The sequence below is a fragment of the Enhydra lutris genome, unplaced genomic scaffold (genome assembly GCF_002288905.1).
Source record: "Enhydra lutris kenyoni isolate GAN:26980312 unplaced genomic scaffold, ASM228890v2 scaffoldscaffold13, whole genome shotgun sequence".
NCBI lineage: Eukaryota > Metazoa > Chordata > Mammalia > Carnivora > Mustelidae > Enhydra > Enhydra lutris.
The window spans coordinates 27957665-27974061 of NW_019154097.1; the positions used below are offsets into that span (position 1 = coordinate 27957665).

Here is a 16397-nt window from a genome sequence, read left to right on the forward strand (position 1 = left end):
CTCTATTTTTAACTTCTCAAGGAAATTCCACACGGTTTTCCAGAATGTCTGAACTGCAAGATCCCAGGCACATACTCTCATCCTGGCCCTAGCGCTAACCCTAACCCTAGATCTGAGGGAAAAAAAAATAAGATGTGTTACACACAGACAGACACACACACACATGCATGCACACACACACAAACACACACACTAAGATGTGGGATACACACACATACAAGCACACATAATGGAATAATATTTAGCTATCAAGAAGAATGAAATACTGCCATTTGCAATAACATGGATGGAGCTAGAGGCTAAGTGAAATAAGTCAGTCAGAGAAAGACAAATACCATATGATCTCATTCACATGTGGAATTTAAGAAACAAAACAAAAGAGCAAAGAGGAAAAAAAGTGTTAAACATAGTGGGTGAAGTTTTAATAAGAAATAAGTTATGGAGTTGGGGGAAATTGGAAGGGGAGGTGAACAATGAGAGACTATGGACTCTGAAAAACAATCTGAAGGGTTTGAAGAGGTGGGGGGTGGGAGGTTGGGGAAACCAGGTGGTGGGTATTAAAGAGGGCACGGATTGCATGGAGCACTGGGTGTCGTACAAAAACAATGAATACTGTTATGCTGAAAATTTAAAAAAAATGATTAAAAAAAAAGAAATAAGTTATGGTTATATAATTTTAAAGTATCTACTCAAATGACACTAATTAATTACAAAAGTTAAAATAGTGACTTTACAGTAGAGAACCACCTTAACCAATTGATCAAGAATAAAATCACTAGTCTGATATCATGAAGCCAGGTTCACAGGAGAAGTCAACACCACAATTCCACCTCAGCACTGGAGTCTCATGTCATTTTAAGGCGGAAACAAGTGATACCAGTTTTCCAAGGGTCATCCACTATTTCTGCCACAGTGAACTATTACAATTTGGCTGTATCTTGGTGTACTAATTTATCCCTCTACACTTATCAAGATCTACACTCAAAGAGGGCAAGGTCTTTGCCTTTCTTGTTTATGTCTACATTCTCAGCCCTTAGTAGAGATCCTGATACAGACTCAATGTTCTGTGGAACAATGGCTGAATAAAACAGCAAATGCCCTCTTACTTTATGCAATGAGATCTTGGCTGCCCTTGGGTGAGATGTTTTCCTGGAGCCAGAATGGGACAGAGTGAAGGTACATGCATTCATAGTTGTAAGAAATTTATGAGTTTAGTTAAAAATTTATTTTTCCCCCCAAAATTACAGTATGAGATGTGATAGTTCTTTTTACATTTCTGAGATTCCCCAAACTTCTTCATTCCTAGCATATAGAAAAGCAGTATGAGGTCAGAAAACCAGAACTGCTTGTCCAAGTTCCTCCTTCTGGGCTCCCCCAACTGGCTGGAGCAACAGGGCATGTTCTTTGCCCTGTTCCTAGGCATCTATCTGACCACAGTCCTGGAGAACCTGCTCATCACACTGCTCATCAGGTTGGACTCTCGCCTCCACACCCCCATACTTCTTCCTCAGCCACTGGACTTCACAGATATCTCCTTTTCATCTGTCATTATTCCTAAGATGCTGATAAACATGTGTGCTTGAGATCAGCCTACCCCTATGCTTGGTGCATTTCACAAATGTATTTCTTCACTAATTTTAGTTGTACCGACAGGTTTCTTTTCACAGTGATGGCATATGACTGGTATGTGGCCATCTGTTACCCTCTCCATTACACCACTATCTTGAGGAATGAGCTTTGTATCATCCTAGTGGCTAGGTCCTGGTTTTTATCTTGTACCCATGCTCTGCTGCATACCTTCTTCATGGACTGGTTGTCCTGTGCAGGAACTATTGTACTCCACTTTTGTAATCTTGCTGTTGTACTGAAGTCCTCCTGATCAACACCTCCTGCAATAAGCTGCTTATTCTCATTGGGGGAGGACTGATCTTTATCCTGCCATTGAGTGGTATCTTGGGCTCATAAATCCACATGGCAGGTATCATTCTTTTTTTTTTTTTTTAGATTTTATTTATTTATTTGACAGAGCTCACAAGTAGGCAGAGAGGCAGGCAGAGAGAGAGAGAGGTGGAAGCAGGCTCCCTGCTGAGCAGAGAGCCCGATGCAGGGCTCGATCCCAGGACCCTGGGACCATGACCGGAGCCAAAGGCAGAAACTTTAACCCACTGAGCCACCCAGGCACACCAGGCAGGTATCATTCTGAAGTTCCTCTCCTTCAAAAGAATCTTCGGAGCCTTGTCTACATGTGGCTCCACCTCTTTGTAGTTTTTTTTTTTTTTAAGATTTTATTTATTTACTTGACAGACAGAGATCACAAGTAGGCAGAAAGGCAGGCAGAGAGAGAGGAGGAAGCAGGCTCCCTGCCGAGCAGGGACCCTGATGTAGGGCTTGATCCCAGGACCCTGAGATCATGACCTGAGCTGGAGGCAGAGGCTTTAACCCACTAAGCCACCCAGGTAACCCTATAGTGTTTTTATACTATGGGACAACTGCTGGTGTTTACTTTTTCCCTTCATCAGGCAACATACTTGCTTCTGTGATGTACATGGTGGTCATCCCCATGCTGAACCTCTTCATCTATAGCTGAGGAATAAGGACATGAGAGATGATCTTCAGAAATTCTTTAGAGCCAAGGACACCCCTTGGTATTGTTTTTTTGTTTTGTTTTGTTTTGTTTTTTGCATTTTGCTTCATATATATTTTATGTGTATAGGTGGTTTTTTTAAATTAATTTTTTATTTTTTCAGTGTAACAGTATTCATTATTTTTGCACCACACCCAGTGCTCCATGCAATCCATGCCCTCTCCAATACCCACCACCTGGATCTCCCAACCTCCCACCCCCCCGCCCCTTCAAAACCCTCAGATTGTTTTTCAGAGTCCATAGTCTCTCATGGTTCACCTCCCCTTCCAATTTCCCTCAACTCCCTTCTCCTCTCATTCTCCGCTTGTCCTCCGTGCTATTTGTTATGCTCCACAAATAAGTGAAACCATATGATAATTGACTTTCTCTGCTTGACTTATTTCACTCAGCATAATCTATTCAACCTTGCTGTTACTCATGGGGGCTGGTAATTTGGGCATCCTCTCTTATAAGTGGTTTGTTCTTAGTCCTTTGCTGCTGTTTTATCAGCTAGTCTATTTTTTCTTATTGGTTTCTAGAGTTCTTTATGTATATGTATATTCCTGGATATAAACCCTTTGCTGGATATATGTGTTCAGAATTTATTCTTTTGTAATGTGGCTTTCTTTTTCTTTTTTGATTTTTCAAGTTTTTTTTTTAAATTATATTCAATTAACCAACATATAGTACATCATTAGTTTTTGATGTAGTGTTCAATAATTTAAGGCTTGCCTTTTCTTTCTTTCTTTCTTTCTTTCTTTCTTTCTTTCTTTCTTTCTTTCTTTCTTTTGTCCTCCGTGCTATTTGTTATGCTCCACAAATAAGTGAAACCATATGATAATTGACTTTCTCTGCTTGACTTATTTCACTCAGCATAATCTATTCAACCTTGCTGTTACTCATGGGGGCTGGTAATTTGGGCATCCTCTCTTATAAGTGGTTTGTTCTTAGTCCTTTGCTGCTGTTTTATCAGCTAGTCTATTTTTTCTTATTGGTTTCTAGAGTTCTTTATGTATATGTATATTCCTGGATATAAACCCTTTGCTGGATATATGTGTTCAGAATTTATTCTTTTGTAATGTGGCTTTCTTTTTCTTTTTTGATTTTTCAAGTTTTTTTTTTAAATTATATTCAATTAACCAACATATAGTACATCATTAGTTTTTGATGTAGTGTTCAATAATTTAAGGCTTGCCTTTTCTTTCTTTCTTTCTTTCTTTCTTTCTTTCTTTCTTTCTTTCTTTCTTTCTTCCTTTCTTTTTTTTTTAAAGTTTCAGAGGTAGACTTTTTAGTGATTCATCAGTTGCATACAACTGATGCATACAACCAGTACTCATTACCCTCCTTAATTCCCATCACCCATTTACCCCATCCCCCATCCACCTACCCTTCAGTAACCCTGTTCATTTCCTATATTTAAGAGTCTTTTATGGTTTCTTTCCCTCTCTGCTTGCTTGCTTTCTTTCTTTCTTTCTTTCTTTCTTTTTTTCTTTCTTTCTTTCTTCTTTCTTCCTTTTTTGGATTTTATTTATTTATTATTAGAGAGAGAGAGAGAGAGAGAGAGTGTGAGAGGGGGAACACAAACAGGGGCAGTGGGAGAGGGATAAGCAGGCTGCCCACTAAGCAGGGAGCCTGACTCAGGGCTCAATCCTAGGACCCTGGGATCACTACCTAAGCCCAAGGCAGATGCTTAAAGACTGAGCCACCCAGATGTACCACCCTCTCTGTTTTCATCTTATTTGATTTTCCCTTCTTTTCCTCTATGTTCATCTGTTTTGTTTCTTAAATTGCATATATGAGTGAAATAATATATTTGTCTCTCTCTGACTGACTTACTTTGCTTAGCATTTTTGCTCCCTTTTTCATAATGTTTATGTGTCTTTTGATGAATTATATATCTTAATGTAGTCATTATATATTAAGATTATATATCTAATGTAGTTATATGTATTAATTTTTTTCCTGTGTGACTAACTTCATATTCAATTTAAGAAATTTTTATTTTCCAAAAGAAACTGAAGTTATGGGTCATGTGGGTGGCTCAATGGGTTAAAGTCTCTGCGTTTGGCTCAGGTCATGATCCCAGGGTCCTGGGATCAAGCCCTGCATTGGGCTTCTCTGTTTAGCAGGGAGCCTCCTTCTCCCTCTCTCTGCCTGCCTCTCTGCCTACTTGTGATCCCGTCTGTCAAATAAATAAAAAAAATCTTTAAAAAAAAAAAGAAACTGAGGTTATTCCCTTAAGTTTTTATCTTAAAAAAGATTCTTCTTTGGGGCACGTTGGTGGCTCAGTCTGTTAAGTGTCTAACCCTTGATTTCAGCTCAGGTCATGATTTCAGGATCATGAGATTGAGCCCTGAGTCAGGCTCTATGCTGAGCATGGAGCCTGCTTAAGATTAATTGGAAAACAATTTGAAGGGTTTGAAGAAGTGGGGGTGGGTGGGAGGTTGGGGGAACCAGGTGGTGGGTATTAGAGAGGGCACGGATTGCTTGGAGCACTGAGTGTGGTACAAAAACAATGAATACTGTTATGCTGAAAATAAATTTAAAAAATGATTATTAAAAAAAAAGATTAATTGGCAGTAACCTCTTTGACATTGGTCACAGCAACTTCTTTCAAGACATGTCTCCAAAGGCAAAGGAAACAAAAGTGACTTCATCAAGATCAAAATGTTCTGCAAAACAAAGGAAACAGTCAAGAAAACAAAGAGGCAACCCACGGAATGGGAGAAGATATTTGCAAATGTCAGTACAGACAAAGGGCTGATATCCAAGATCTACAAAGAACTCCTCAAACTCAAGACACAGAAAACATAATCATATCAAAAAATGGCCAGGTGGTGGGTATTATGGAGGGCATGTATTATATGGAGCACTGGGTGTGGTGCATAAACAATGAATTCTGTTATGCTGAAAATAAATAAATAAATAAATAAATGGGCAGAAGACATGAACAGACACTTCTCAAATGAAGACATACAAATGGCTAACAGACACATGAAAAATGTTCATTATCACTAGGAGAAAATATTTGAAAATTATATGTATTTTTAAAAGGGTCTAGTCTCCACTTGGAATAGATATAAAACTTCATACACAAATATCCTATGCTCTAGTGCATGTGCTGTAAAGGCAGGAAGAAGAGCAGCGCACATGCAGTGAAACTTGCCATCAGAGAACAGGTTGTGAGTAAATAAAGAGTTCACATGGCTTCCATGCTTTACCGGGTACCAGACAACTCTAGGCCAACTTCTCCCCTACCTTTTCCTCAAACTCTCCCTTCTGTTTGACCCTGGCATCCTGGTACTGTTGGCACTCTGAAACCAGGTCATTCATGCTGCTCTTGGCCTTGGTGAGCTCCATTTCATCCATGCCCTTGCCTGTGTACCAGTGCAGGAAAGCCTTGCACCTGAACATGGCCATGAACTTCTCTGAAACATGCACTTGAACAGCATCTGGATGGTGCTTCTGCTGACCATGAAGGTTGCAGACATTTTTGGCTCCTGGCGCTGAATGTCACAGACATCTATTTTCACGTTTTGGGATTCATATTCATTCTGTTGCATGTGGATATCCTATTTCTCAACACCATTTACTGAAGACTATCTTTTACTCATTGTGTATACACTTGGTTCCCTTGTCAAGGCTTAGTTGATGGCCTGTGCATGGTTTTATCTCTGGGCTTTGTATTCTGTTCCATGGTCTATATGTTTTCATGCCAATAACATATTGTGTTGATTACTATAGGTCTGTATTATAGTTTGAAGTCAAAAGTGTGATGCCTCAGGGCACCTGGGTGGCTCATTCAGTTAACTGTCTGCCTTTAGCTCAGGTCATGATCTCGGTCCTGGGATAGAGCCCCCTCTTGGGCTCCCTACTGACAGGGAGCCTGCTTCTCCCTCTCCTCTCTGCTCATGCTCCTTCTTTCTGTCTCTCTCTCTCTCTCTCTCTCTCTCAAATAAATAAATAAATAAATAAAAATCTTTTTTAGAAAAGGTGTGATGCCTCTAACTTTGTTCAATTTTCTCAAGATTGCTTTGGCTTTTGTGGATCTTTCCATTCTCTAAGAATGGAAAGAATGGTGGTGGTGTATGTGTTTTAATACATTTGGGGGGAATCAGTGGTGTGGGAGTCTATAAGGGCAGTACTGCTCTGTCTGGGCCTTTCCATGATGTATGGAGAGACAGAGTCCATTGCTGTATTCTTCAAGTCAAGGGTGTTCATGGCCTCTCCATCTTCTCATGACCAGGCAGAGGGGAGGCTAATATGTCACTGACATTAGGGACACTTTTCTCCAGGGACTCTTGTGGTTCACCCCCTTTTGGTCACTGCACAGGATCCATCTCAAGAGGGAGGCAAGAAATTGGGCAATTAGTTCTGTGGGCTTCTTCTCTAACCAGAAGCTTGGGGTTGTGTTCCCCTGGGTCTTTGTCTTATTGGTAAATGTGAATCTTTCTGCTCATTGTTCTAGTGCTTGTGAATAGGCATGAAAGGTGCTAAAGACCCTCAGCCCAGGGAGGCATAAGAGAGAAGTATTCAGGCAGCAGCCGGGACCAGCAAGAATTGGCATAGTTTGGAACAAGGTGGGGAACATCACTAGACCTAGATATGTGCATTTGAGGACTAGGAGACAATGTATTTATGTTGCTTGTGTTTTTAGAGGCTGACTTCCACACTGACCTCTATGATGCTGTTAGCCACATGTGGCCATAAAATTAAAATTAACTGATATTAATTGAAATCAAAATTTTGTTCCTCAGTTGCAGTAGCTCTATTTCAAGTCCTCAGTAGTCACAGGGGGCTAGTGCTGCTATAGCGGACAACATAGATATAGAGCATTTCCATCACCGCAGACCATCTTATTGAATAGTGCTGATAATAGATCATGGAAAGCTGGAAATCTCCTGGCAATGCATATATGTGTGCTTGTGTGTGCTTGTGTGGGTGTGTATATGTTGTTTCTGTTTAGGTTAATTGTATGTTGTGTTAGACTACAAGTGATTCTTATTGTGTGTAGTGAGGTTCTGTGTGTTGTGTATGTGTGGTTTGTGAGTTGCCTGGATGACGGGATGTGGTGTTTGCATGATTTTTTAAACATTTCTAGTGCGGTGCAATTGATAGAAAAACTACAAAATTAACATACGCAATTTAATGAGTTTGGACATATGCATATATATTTGAAGCTATCACCACAATCAAAGTAACAGACATATCCATCACCTCCAAAAATTTCCTTGCATCCCTGTTTTTTTTTTTATTTTCAGCATAACAGTATTCATTGTTTTTGTACCACACCCAGTGCTCCATGCAGTCCGTGCCCTCTCTAATACCCACCACCTGGTTCCCCCAACCTCCCACCCCCCACCTCTTCAAACCCTTCAGATTGTTTTTCAAAAAAACTTAAAATGAGATCTACTTTTTAAATGAATTTTTAAGTGCACAATAAAGTACTGTGGACTACAGGCACCATGCCATAGAGCAGGCCTCTAGAACTAATTCATTCAGGTACTGAAACTTGATATCATTTGAATAACAGCTATACCTTTTCCCCCTCCTCCCCTTAGTAACTACTGTTTATTCTTTATTTCTATGAGTCTGACTTTTTTGGATACCTCATAAAAGTGAAATCATAGAGTATTTGTCCTTATGGAACTGGCTTATTTCACTTAGCTTAATGTCCTCTGGGTTCATCCATGTTATCACAAATGGAAGGATTTCCTTCTTTTCTAAGGTGGAATAATATGCCATTGTATGTTTATACCACATTTTCTTTACCCACTCTTCTGTTGATGGACATTTGGGCTGTTTCTATAACTTCACTATTGTAAATAGTACTGCAATGAGCATGGAAGTGCTTTTGAAGTTGCTTTGAGATCTTGATTTCAATCCTTTATAAAGGTATATACTCAGAAGTGGGATGCAAAATCATGTGGTAGTTCTATTTTCAATGTTTTGGGGTAACACCATACTGTCTTCCATGGCAGCTGACCATTTTACATCCCCACCAACAGCATTGGAAGTGTTCCTTCTGTTTGTTTTTTTTTTTTTTTAAGTTTTGTGTGACAAAATGTTTCATTTTAAAAATGAAAATAAGAAAAAAAATGAATATAAGTTCTGTACTTTCAACTGGAGATGAGTATAGGTCAGAGAGGGCCAAAGCATAGCACCTTGGGTTTGTTTCTGTGTTACTCTACGTGTCTGTTTTGTGTGTGTGATGTGTATGCACTTGACCTGGGGAAATGGTTCTACAGTCTGACTCCTCTCTTGTCTCAGCTCTAGACACAACAGGAAGCTCCAAGGAAAGTCCTTTTTAGGCAAAGTTGATGGAAATTTGTCCATGTGGTTTGAAGGCTACTGAAATTCTCCAGGCCCCCCCAAATTTCTTCATTGACCTTCAGTGATTTCCATATTTCCACTTTGGGTAACATGGTGTTGTTAATACTGGAACCTTGTCTAGTTACTCACATGACTATGAATTCTGGCATAGCTCCTTAGGCCAATGACATCCATAATATATTGTTCTCTGGGGCCACATCATTGGGCAGATTCTCATGTCACTCACATTGCATGTATACTCAGAACTTAGCCATTATGAAGTGCAGGCATGAAGGGGAGAGAAAAAATGGCAGATATGAAGGAAGTTATTTATTGGCAAATTTGTTAAAAATGTGGTGAATTAAGTGCTGTGGATGTTCTAATTACCAGGGATCATGGTCTGGGCCTTCGCTATTTCCCTGGATATGGGAGAGATCACAGAAGTAAAGACACGTTATCAGGAAGCTACTTGATCTTCCCTGATGGCCTATATACACCTCTGTTTTCTTTAATTCCTGACCTATGATCTTGGTCATTCATGCTGCCAAAACAGTGAGTTTATTTATTTATTTATTTATTTATTGGTGTTGTTTTATTTAAATTCAATTAGCAAAGGTATAGTGCATCATTAGTTTGTGGGCTTTTTTTTTTTTTTAATAAATTACATGGCCTTTTTACACATTTAAATTGAGGACTTTTTTTTAAATTTTACTTTATTTTTTTATTTTCAGCGTAACAGTATTCATTGTTTTTGCACCACACCCAGTGCTCCATGCAATCCGTGCCCTCTCTAATACCCACCACCTTGTTCCCCCAACCTCCCACCCCCCACCCCTTCAAAACCCTCAGATTGTTTTTCAGAGTCCATAGCATTTATTTATTTTTTTCTTCTGTTTATCTTACATTTCTTTTTTTCTTTTTTTATTTTTATTTTTATTTCTTTTCAGTGTAACAGAATTCATTGTTTTTGCATCACACCCAGTGCTCCATGCAAAGCATGCCCTCCATAATACCCACCACCTGGCTCCCCCAACTTCCCACCCTCCGCCCTTTTTGATATAATATTCAATGATTCATTAGCTGAATATAACACTCAGTACTCATCACATCATGTGCCCTCTTTAGTCACCTTCCTTTTGAATGTGCCCTTTACTCATTTTTTTTAAAGAATTTTTTTAGGGGTGCTGGGGTGACTCAGTCATTTAAGCAACTGCCTTTGGCTCAGGTCATGATTCCAGTGTCCTGGGATCCAGTCCTGCATCGGGTTCCCAGCTCAGCAGGAAGCTGGCTTCTCCCTCTCCCTCTGCCTGCCACTCCCACTGCTTGTGTTCTCTTTTTCTTTGTGTCAAATAAAAAAAGATATACAAATGGCTAATAGATGCATGAAAAAATATTCATCATCATTAGCCATCAGCGAAATTAAAATCTAAACCACATTGAGATACCACCTTACAGCAGTTAGATTGGCAAAAACTGACAAGGCAAGAAACAACAAATGTTGGAGAGGGTGTGGGGAAAGGTGAACCGTCTTTCACAGTTGGTGGGAATGCAAGCTGGTACAGCCACTTTGAAAAACAGTGTGGAGGTTCCTCAAAAAATTAAAACTTGAGCTACTCTATGACTCAGCAATTGCACTACTGGGTATTTACCCTGAAGATACAGATGTAGTGAAAAGAAGGGCCATATGCACCCCAATGTTCATAGCAGCAAAGGCCACAGTAGCCAAACTGTGGAAAGAGCCAAGATGCCCTTCAACGGACAAATGGATAAAGATGTGGTCCATATATACAATGGAATATTACTCAGACATCAGAAAGGATGAATACTCAACATTTGCATCAACATGGATGGGACCGGAGGAGATTATGCTGAGTGAAATAAGTCAAGCAGAGAAAGTCAATTATCATATGGTTTCACTTGTTTGTGGAACATAAGGAATAGCATGGAGGATGTTAGGAGAAGGAAGGGAAAAATGAAGGGGGCAGGGAATCAGAGGGGGAGATGAACCATGAGAAACTACGGACTCAGAAACAAACTGAGGGTTTTAGAGGGGAGGTGGTGGGGGAATGGGTTAGCGCGGTGATGGGTTTTAATGAGGGCAAGTATTGCATGGAGCACTGGGTGTTATTATGCAAACAATGAATCATAGAACACTACATCAAAAACTAATGATGTACTGTATGGTGACTAACATAACACAATTTAAAAAAGCAAGAATAAAATTTTTAAAATTTTATTAGGATTTTTAAAAAGATTTATTTATTTATTTTGGAGAGACGGGTGGGGGGCGTGGAGAATACAAGCTGGGAGAAAGACAGAGGGAGAGGGAGAGAGGGAATCCCAAGCATACTCCTTGCTGAGCTCAGAGCCTGATGCAGGGCTCCATCCCAGGACCCTGAGATCATGACTTGAGCTGAAACCAAGAGTCAGATGCTTAACTGAGTGTGCCACCCAGATGCTCCAAAAGATTTTATTTTTAAGTGATGTCTATACCCAGCATAGGGTTTGACTGAGATCAAGAGAGGCATGTTCCACTGACTGAGCCAGCCAGGTACCCCTAGAGTCAATAATTTATTAACTCTTATTTATATATTTTCTAACTTAAAACATTTTTATTGTGGTGAAATATATAACATAAAAATTGCAATTTAAATCATCTTTAAGTATACAGTTCTGTGCCATTAAGTACATTCACACCATCACCACCATCTACTTCCAGAACTTTTATTATTTTCCCAAGCTGAAACTGTATACATTGAACAATAACTTCTCATTTCCCTTCCCTCTGACTGCTGGTCACTGCCATTCTACTTTTTGTCTCTATGAATTTGACTATTCTAGGATCTCATGTGAGTGGAATCATACAGTATTTATAATTTGGTAACTGGCTTATTTTACTCAGCATGTCTTCAAGGTTCATCCACATTGAGGCATGTGTCAGGACTTCCTTCTTTCTATTCCACTGTGTGTATATACCACATTATGTTTATCCATTCATTTGTCAACGGACACAGGTTGTTTCCATCTTTTGGTTGTTATGAATAATGCTGCTTTGAACATAGGTGTAAAATATCTGTTTAAGAACCTGATTTCAATTATTTTGGATATATACCCAGAAGTGGAACTCCAATTTCTTCATATCCTCATCAACACTTGTTTTTTTCCTTCTTTCCCTCTTTCCTTTTCTTTACCTTCCCTTCCCTTCCCTTTCCTTTCCTCTCTTTTTCTTTTTTCTTTTCCTTTCTTTTTTAAAAATTTTTTATTTCTTTTCAGCGTAACAGTATTCATTGTTTTTGCACCACACCCAGTGCTCCATGCAATCCATGCCCTCTCTAATACCCACCACCTGGTTCCCCCAACCTCCCACCCCCCCTTCAAACCCCTCAGATTGTTTTTCAGAGTCCATAGTCTCTCATGGTTCACCTCCCTTTCCAATTTCCCTCAACTCCCTTCTCCTCTCCATCTCCCCTTGTCCTCGATGCTATTTGTTATGCTCCACAAATCAGTGAAACCATATGATAATTGACTCTCTCTGCTTGACTTATTTCACTCAGCCTAATCTCTTCCAGATAGTTATCCTAATGGTGTGAAGTGAGTTTATGTATTGAGGACTTATTTTGTACATGTAACATTTCTTTAATCTTCTCAGTGCCGTAAGTGGCAAGCATGCATATGTGTGAGAGAAAGACAGACAGATGGACGGGTGAGCAGCAATCAGGAGAAGCAAGAACAAGACACAAGCTCATAAGCAGTCTGGCTGCAGAGCCAGGCTCTTCATCAGGGCTGTGAGGCTGCTCACTGGAATGTGGACTCCCCAGAGGAAGGGACTGTGTCTTATCTATGACTTTCTCCCTGGTGTCTACCACAGTGTCTCTATGTGTGTAAAAAAACAACAGCAAAAAAGAATGACCTGCTTATACTCATTGAAGAGTTTGATGTTGCATTCTTTCTCCAAGTGATTATGTCAGGATACAGACAAATCTCATTGCATCCCTCCCTCCAGACTGGATGAGTGTGAGGCGATACTTGTCTGAACGCTGACACAGTCATTTGGAGAAATCTGACCACACGGTAATTGCTATGCTTAGTATTTCTAAGTGCCTGACATTTCCCATTTCTTTTTATTCCCCCAGGAGAGAGAAGCAGCATGAGTAGGAAGAACCAGAGCAACATGTCCGAGTTCCTCCTCCTGGGACTCCCTATCTGGCCAGAGCAGCAGGGAGTGTTCTTTGTCCTGTTCCTGGGCATGTACCTGACCACGGTGCTGGGGAACCTGCTCATCATCCTGCTCATCAGGCTGGACTCTCGCCTCCACACCCCCATGTACTTCTTCCTCAGCCAGCTGGCCTTCACTGACATCTCTTTCTCATCTGTCACTGTCCCAAAGATGCTGAGAAACATGCAGACTCAGCACTTGTCCATTTCCTATCCAGGTCATATTTCACAGATGTATTTTTATCTACTCTTTGGTGGTGTTGATAATATCCTTCTTGCAGTGATGGCATATGACAGGTATGTGGCCATTTGTCACCCTCTACACTACACCACCATCATGAAAGAGGACGTGTGTGTGCTGCTGGTGGCTGGCTCCTGGATTCTCTCCTGTGGCAGTGCCCTCTTGCACACCCTCCTCCTGACTCAAGTGTCTTTCTGTGCTGACAACATCATTCCCCACTTTTTCTGTAGCTTCCGCATCCTACTCAAGTTGTCCTGCTCCAACACCTCTCTTAATGAGCTGGCCATATTTACTGCAGGGGCTGTGGTTGTCATTTTTCCATTGAGTGGTATCTTGGTCTCTTATGGCCACATTGGGGCCTCTATTCTGAAGGCCCCCTCTACCAAAGGTATCTGCAAAGCCTTGTCCACCTGTGGCTGCCACCTCTCTGTGGTATCTCTATTCTATGGAACAATTATGGCACTGTACTTTTCCACCTCATCGGGTAGCTCTAATGACAAGGACATGATTGCCTCACTGATGTATACAGTGGTCACTCCCATGTTGAATCCCGTCATCTACAGCCTAAGGAACAGAGACATGAAATTGGCTCTGGGGATTCTTTTCAGAAACAAAATCCTTTTCACTAAGTGAGAATCACCTAATTGTGTTATTTCACCCACTGATCTTGTCAGAGATCTTGAAAAATTGCGTGTTGACTATCCATGTCTCCTGTATCCTCCCAACTGTCCTTTAAATGAGCGGTTATGTTATAGGACCCAACCCATTTCAGTTTCATCATGTTTAGCTTTTAATTATAACCCACAGTTTCTATCTATTGAAGTAAATGAGATATAAATCAGCTCCTTATTTCCTGTTTCTTGTCTATTATTTCCCAAAACTACAAATATTCAGTAAAGTTTCTAATGTTTAGTTTTAGAAAGTCCAGAAGGCCTACCTTTTTTTTTTTAAATATTTAATTTGTTTATTTGACAGAGAGCTAGAGAGAGAGCACAAGTAAGCAGAGCGGCAGGGAGAGGGGGAGACAGAGAAGCAGGCTCTCTGCTGAGCAGGGAACCTGATGCGGGGCTTGATCCCAGGACCCTGGAATCATGACCCAAGCCGAAGGCAGCCGCTTAACCAACTGAGCCACCCAGGCGCTCCAGCCTACCTTCTTAACGCAGTAGCTAGAATAAAGTGTTTTTGATGGTTTGCTAAAACTTAAATAAACTTACATTTGATTTTGCCTATGACAAGAAATTAATAGGGGAGCCCAGTGGAGTCCATCAAGTTACCTCATTTCTCCATTCTAGGAAGATTTTAATTTTCCACTTTAAGTTGGATTTTTGTGGAGAGAATAGCCACTATCTGCATGATTAGTTTTAATTTGGGAAAATGAGTGTTGTCTTGTTCCTAAACTGAAAGCTTCCGCTTCTAAGAAGGAAAAAGATAAATACGTGAATTCATAACTCATGCTCACAAAATTATTTACCATTACTACTATAAGCTAGGTAATTTTCTAAGCCCTGTGCATGCAAATTAAAAAAGGAAAAGACTCCCAAGTTTATCCCCATGTAGTCATGGGTATGATTAAATTTTTTTAAAGATGATTTTTTAAATTTTTTGAGAGAGAGGAGAGAGAAAGAATGTGCGAGTAGGGGGGAGGGGCAAAGTGAGAGGGAGAGGGACAATCAGACTCCCTGCTGAGCAGGGAGCCCTAGGCAGGGCTTAATCCCAAGACCCTGAAATCATGACCTGAAGGCAGACACTTAACTGACTGAGTCACCCAGGTGCCCCACATTCTGGCATTCCTGACCCCACTCCTCCCGCTCCTTTTTTTCATAGAAGTTTTCTTTCTTTCTTTCTTTCTCTTTCTCTCTCTCTCTCTTTCTTTCTTTCTCTCTTTCTTTCTTTCTTTTTTTTTTTTTTTGGTTGCTGATGTCACCGCTCTGTCTCCAGAGCATATATCAGGGTCTTCCTTTTTTAAGAGCCTTAATGATTTATTTGTTAAGCGATTGAGTGAATGAGTAAATGAAGTCATTCAGCAGTTACCAATTACCTATTGTGTGCCGTGGCTGATCTCTAGTGATACAAGGACATTGACAATAAACCCTAACATTTATTAAGCTTCCATAATGTGCTCTTTTAACTATCCCTCAAACTCACACAAAAAGTACTATTATTATTTCCACTTTGAAGAACCTGAGTCATAGAGATTTTTGGTCATTTGCTCAGGTATGCCCTATTAGTAAGAAAAAGAGCCCAGAATCTTTTTTTTTTCCCTGAATATATAGACTCAATCCCCCTACTCTTGAACAAGGGATAGACCCTACCCTGGACAGACCCTACCCTACAGGACCTCAGAGAGCAGTGGGGAGACCTGTACGTTTTTTTTTTTTTTTTTAAGATTTTATTTATTTATTTGTTAGAGAGAGAGAGGGCATGAGCACAGGCAGACAGAGTGGTAGGCAGAGGCAGAGGGAGAAGCAGGCTCCCCGCTGAGCAAGGAGCCCGATGTGGGACTCGATCCCAGGACGCTGGGATCATGACCTGAGCCAAAGGCAGCCGCTTAACCAACTGAGCCACCCAGGTGTCCCGAGACCTGTACGTTTTAAGAGCCTTTGTGCTCTAATAGAGGCCTCTGTAGGTGCTGTGGAGCCTGCAGAAGCCTGCTGAGATCCCAATACTGCCTGGGCCATGTACTACTGTCCAGAGAATCTGAACTCATGAGGCACCGGCCATGGGCAACTGAGGAAACTTGTGCCTCCCACCTGGAGACCTGCTCTGCCCAAAATATCACTGATATTATGGACACTTTTTCCTGTGATTTCACTTGTATGTATCTCAGCCCCCTGGAACCTATATGTGCTCCTTCCCAAGGGGCCAGGAGGAAGTTGAACAATTAGTCCAAGATGATGGCTTCTCTAGTCAGGAAGTTGGGCCTGTTTCCTCGGGGTTCCTTTGTTTTCTTTTCTTTTTCTTTCTTTCTTTCTTTCTTTCTTTCTTTCTTTCTTTCTTTCTTTCTTT

The 16397-nt window shown here is 40.6% G+C and overlaps 1 pseudogene; it reads left to right on the top strand.

The window, feature by feature from the left end:
- The first annotated feature begins 1322 nt into the window (after window positions 1-1322).
- Window positions 1323-14024, top strand: LOC111145974 (annotated as a pseudogene).
- The last annotated feature ends 2373 nt before the right edge of the window (window positions 14025-16397 follow it).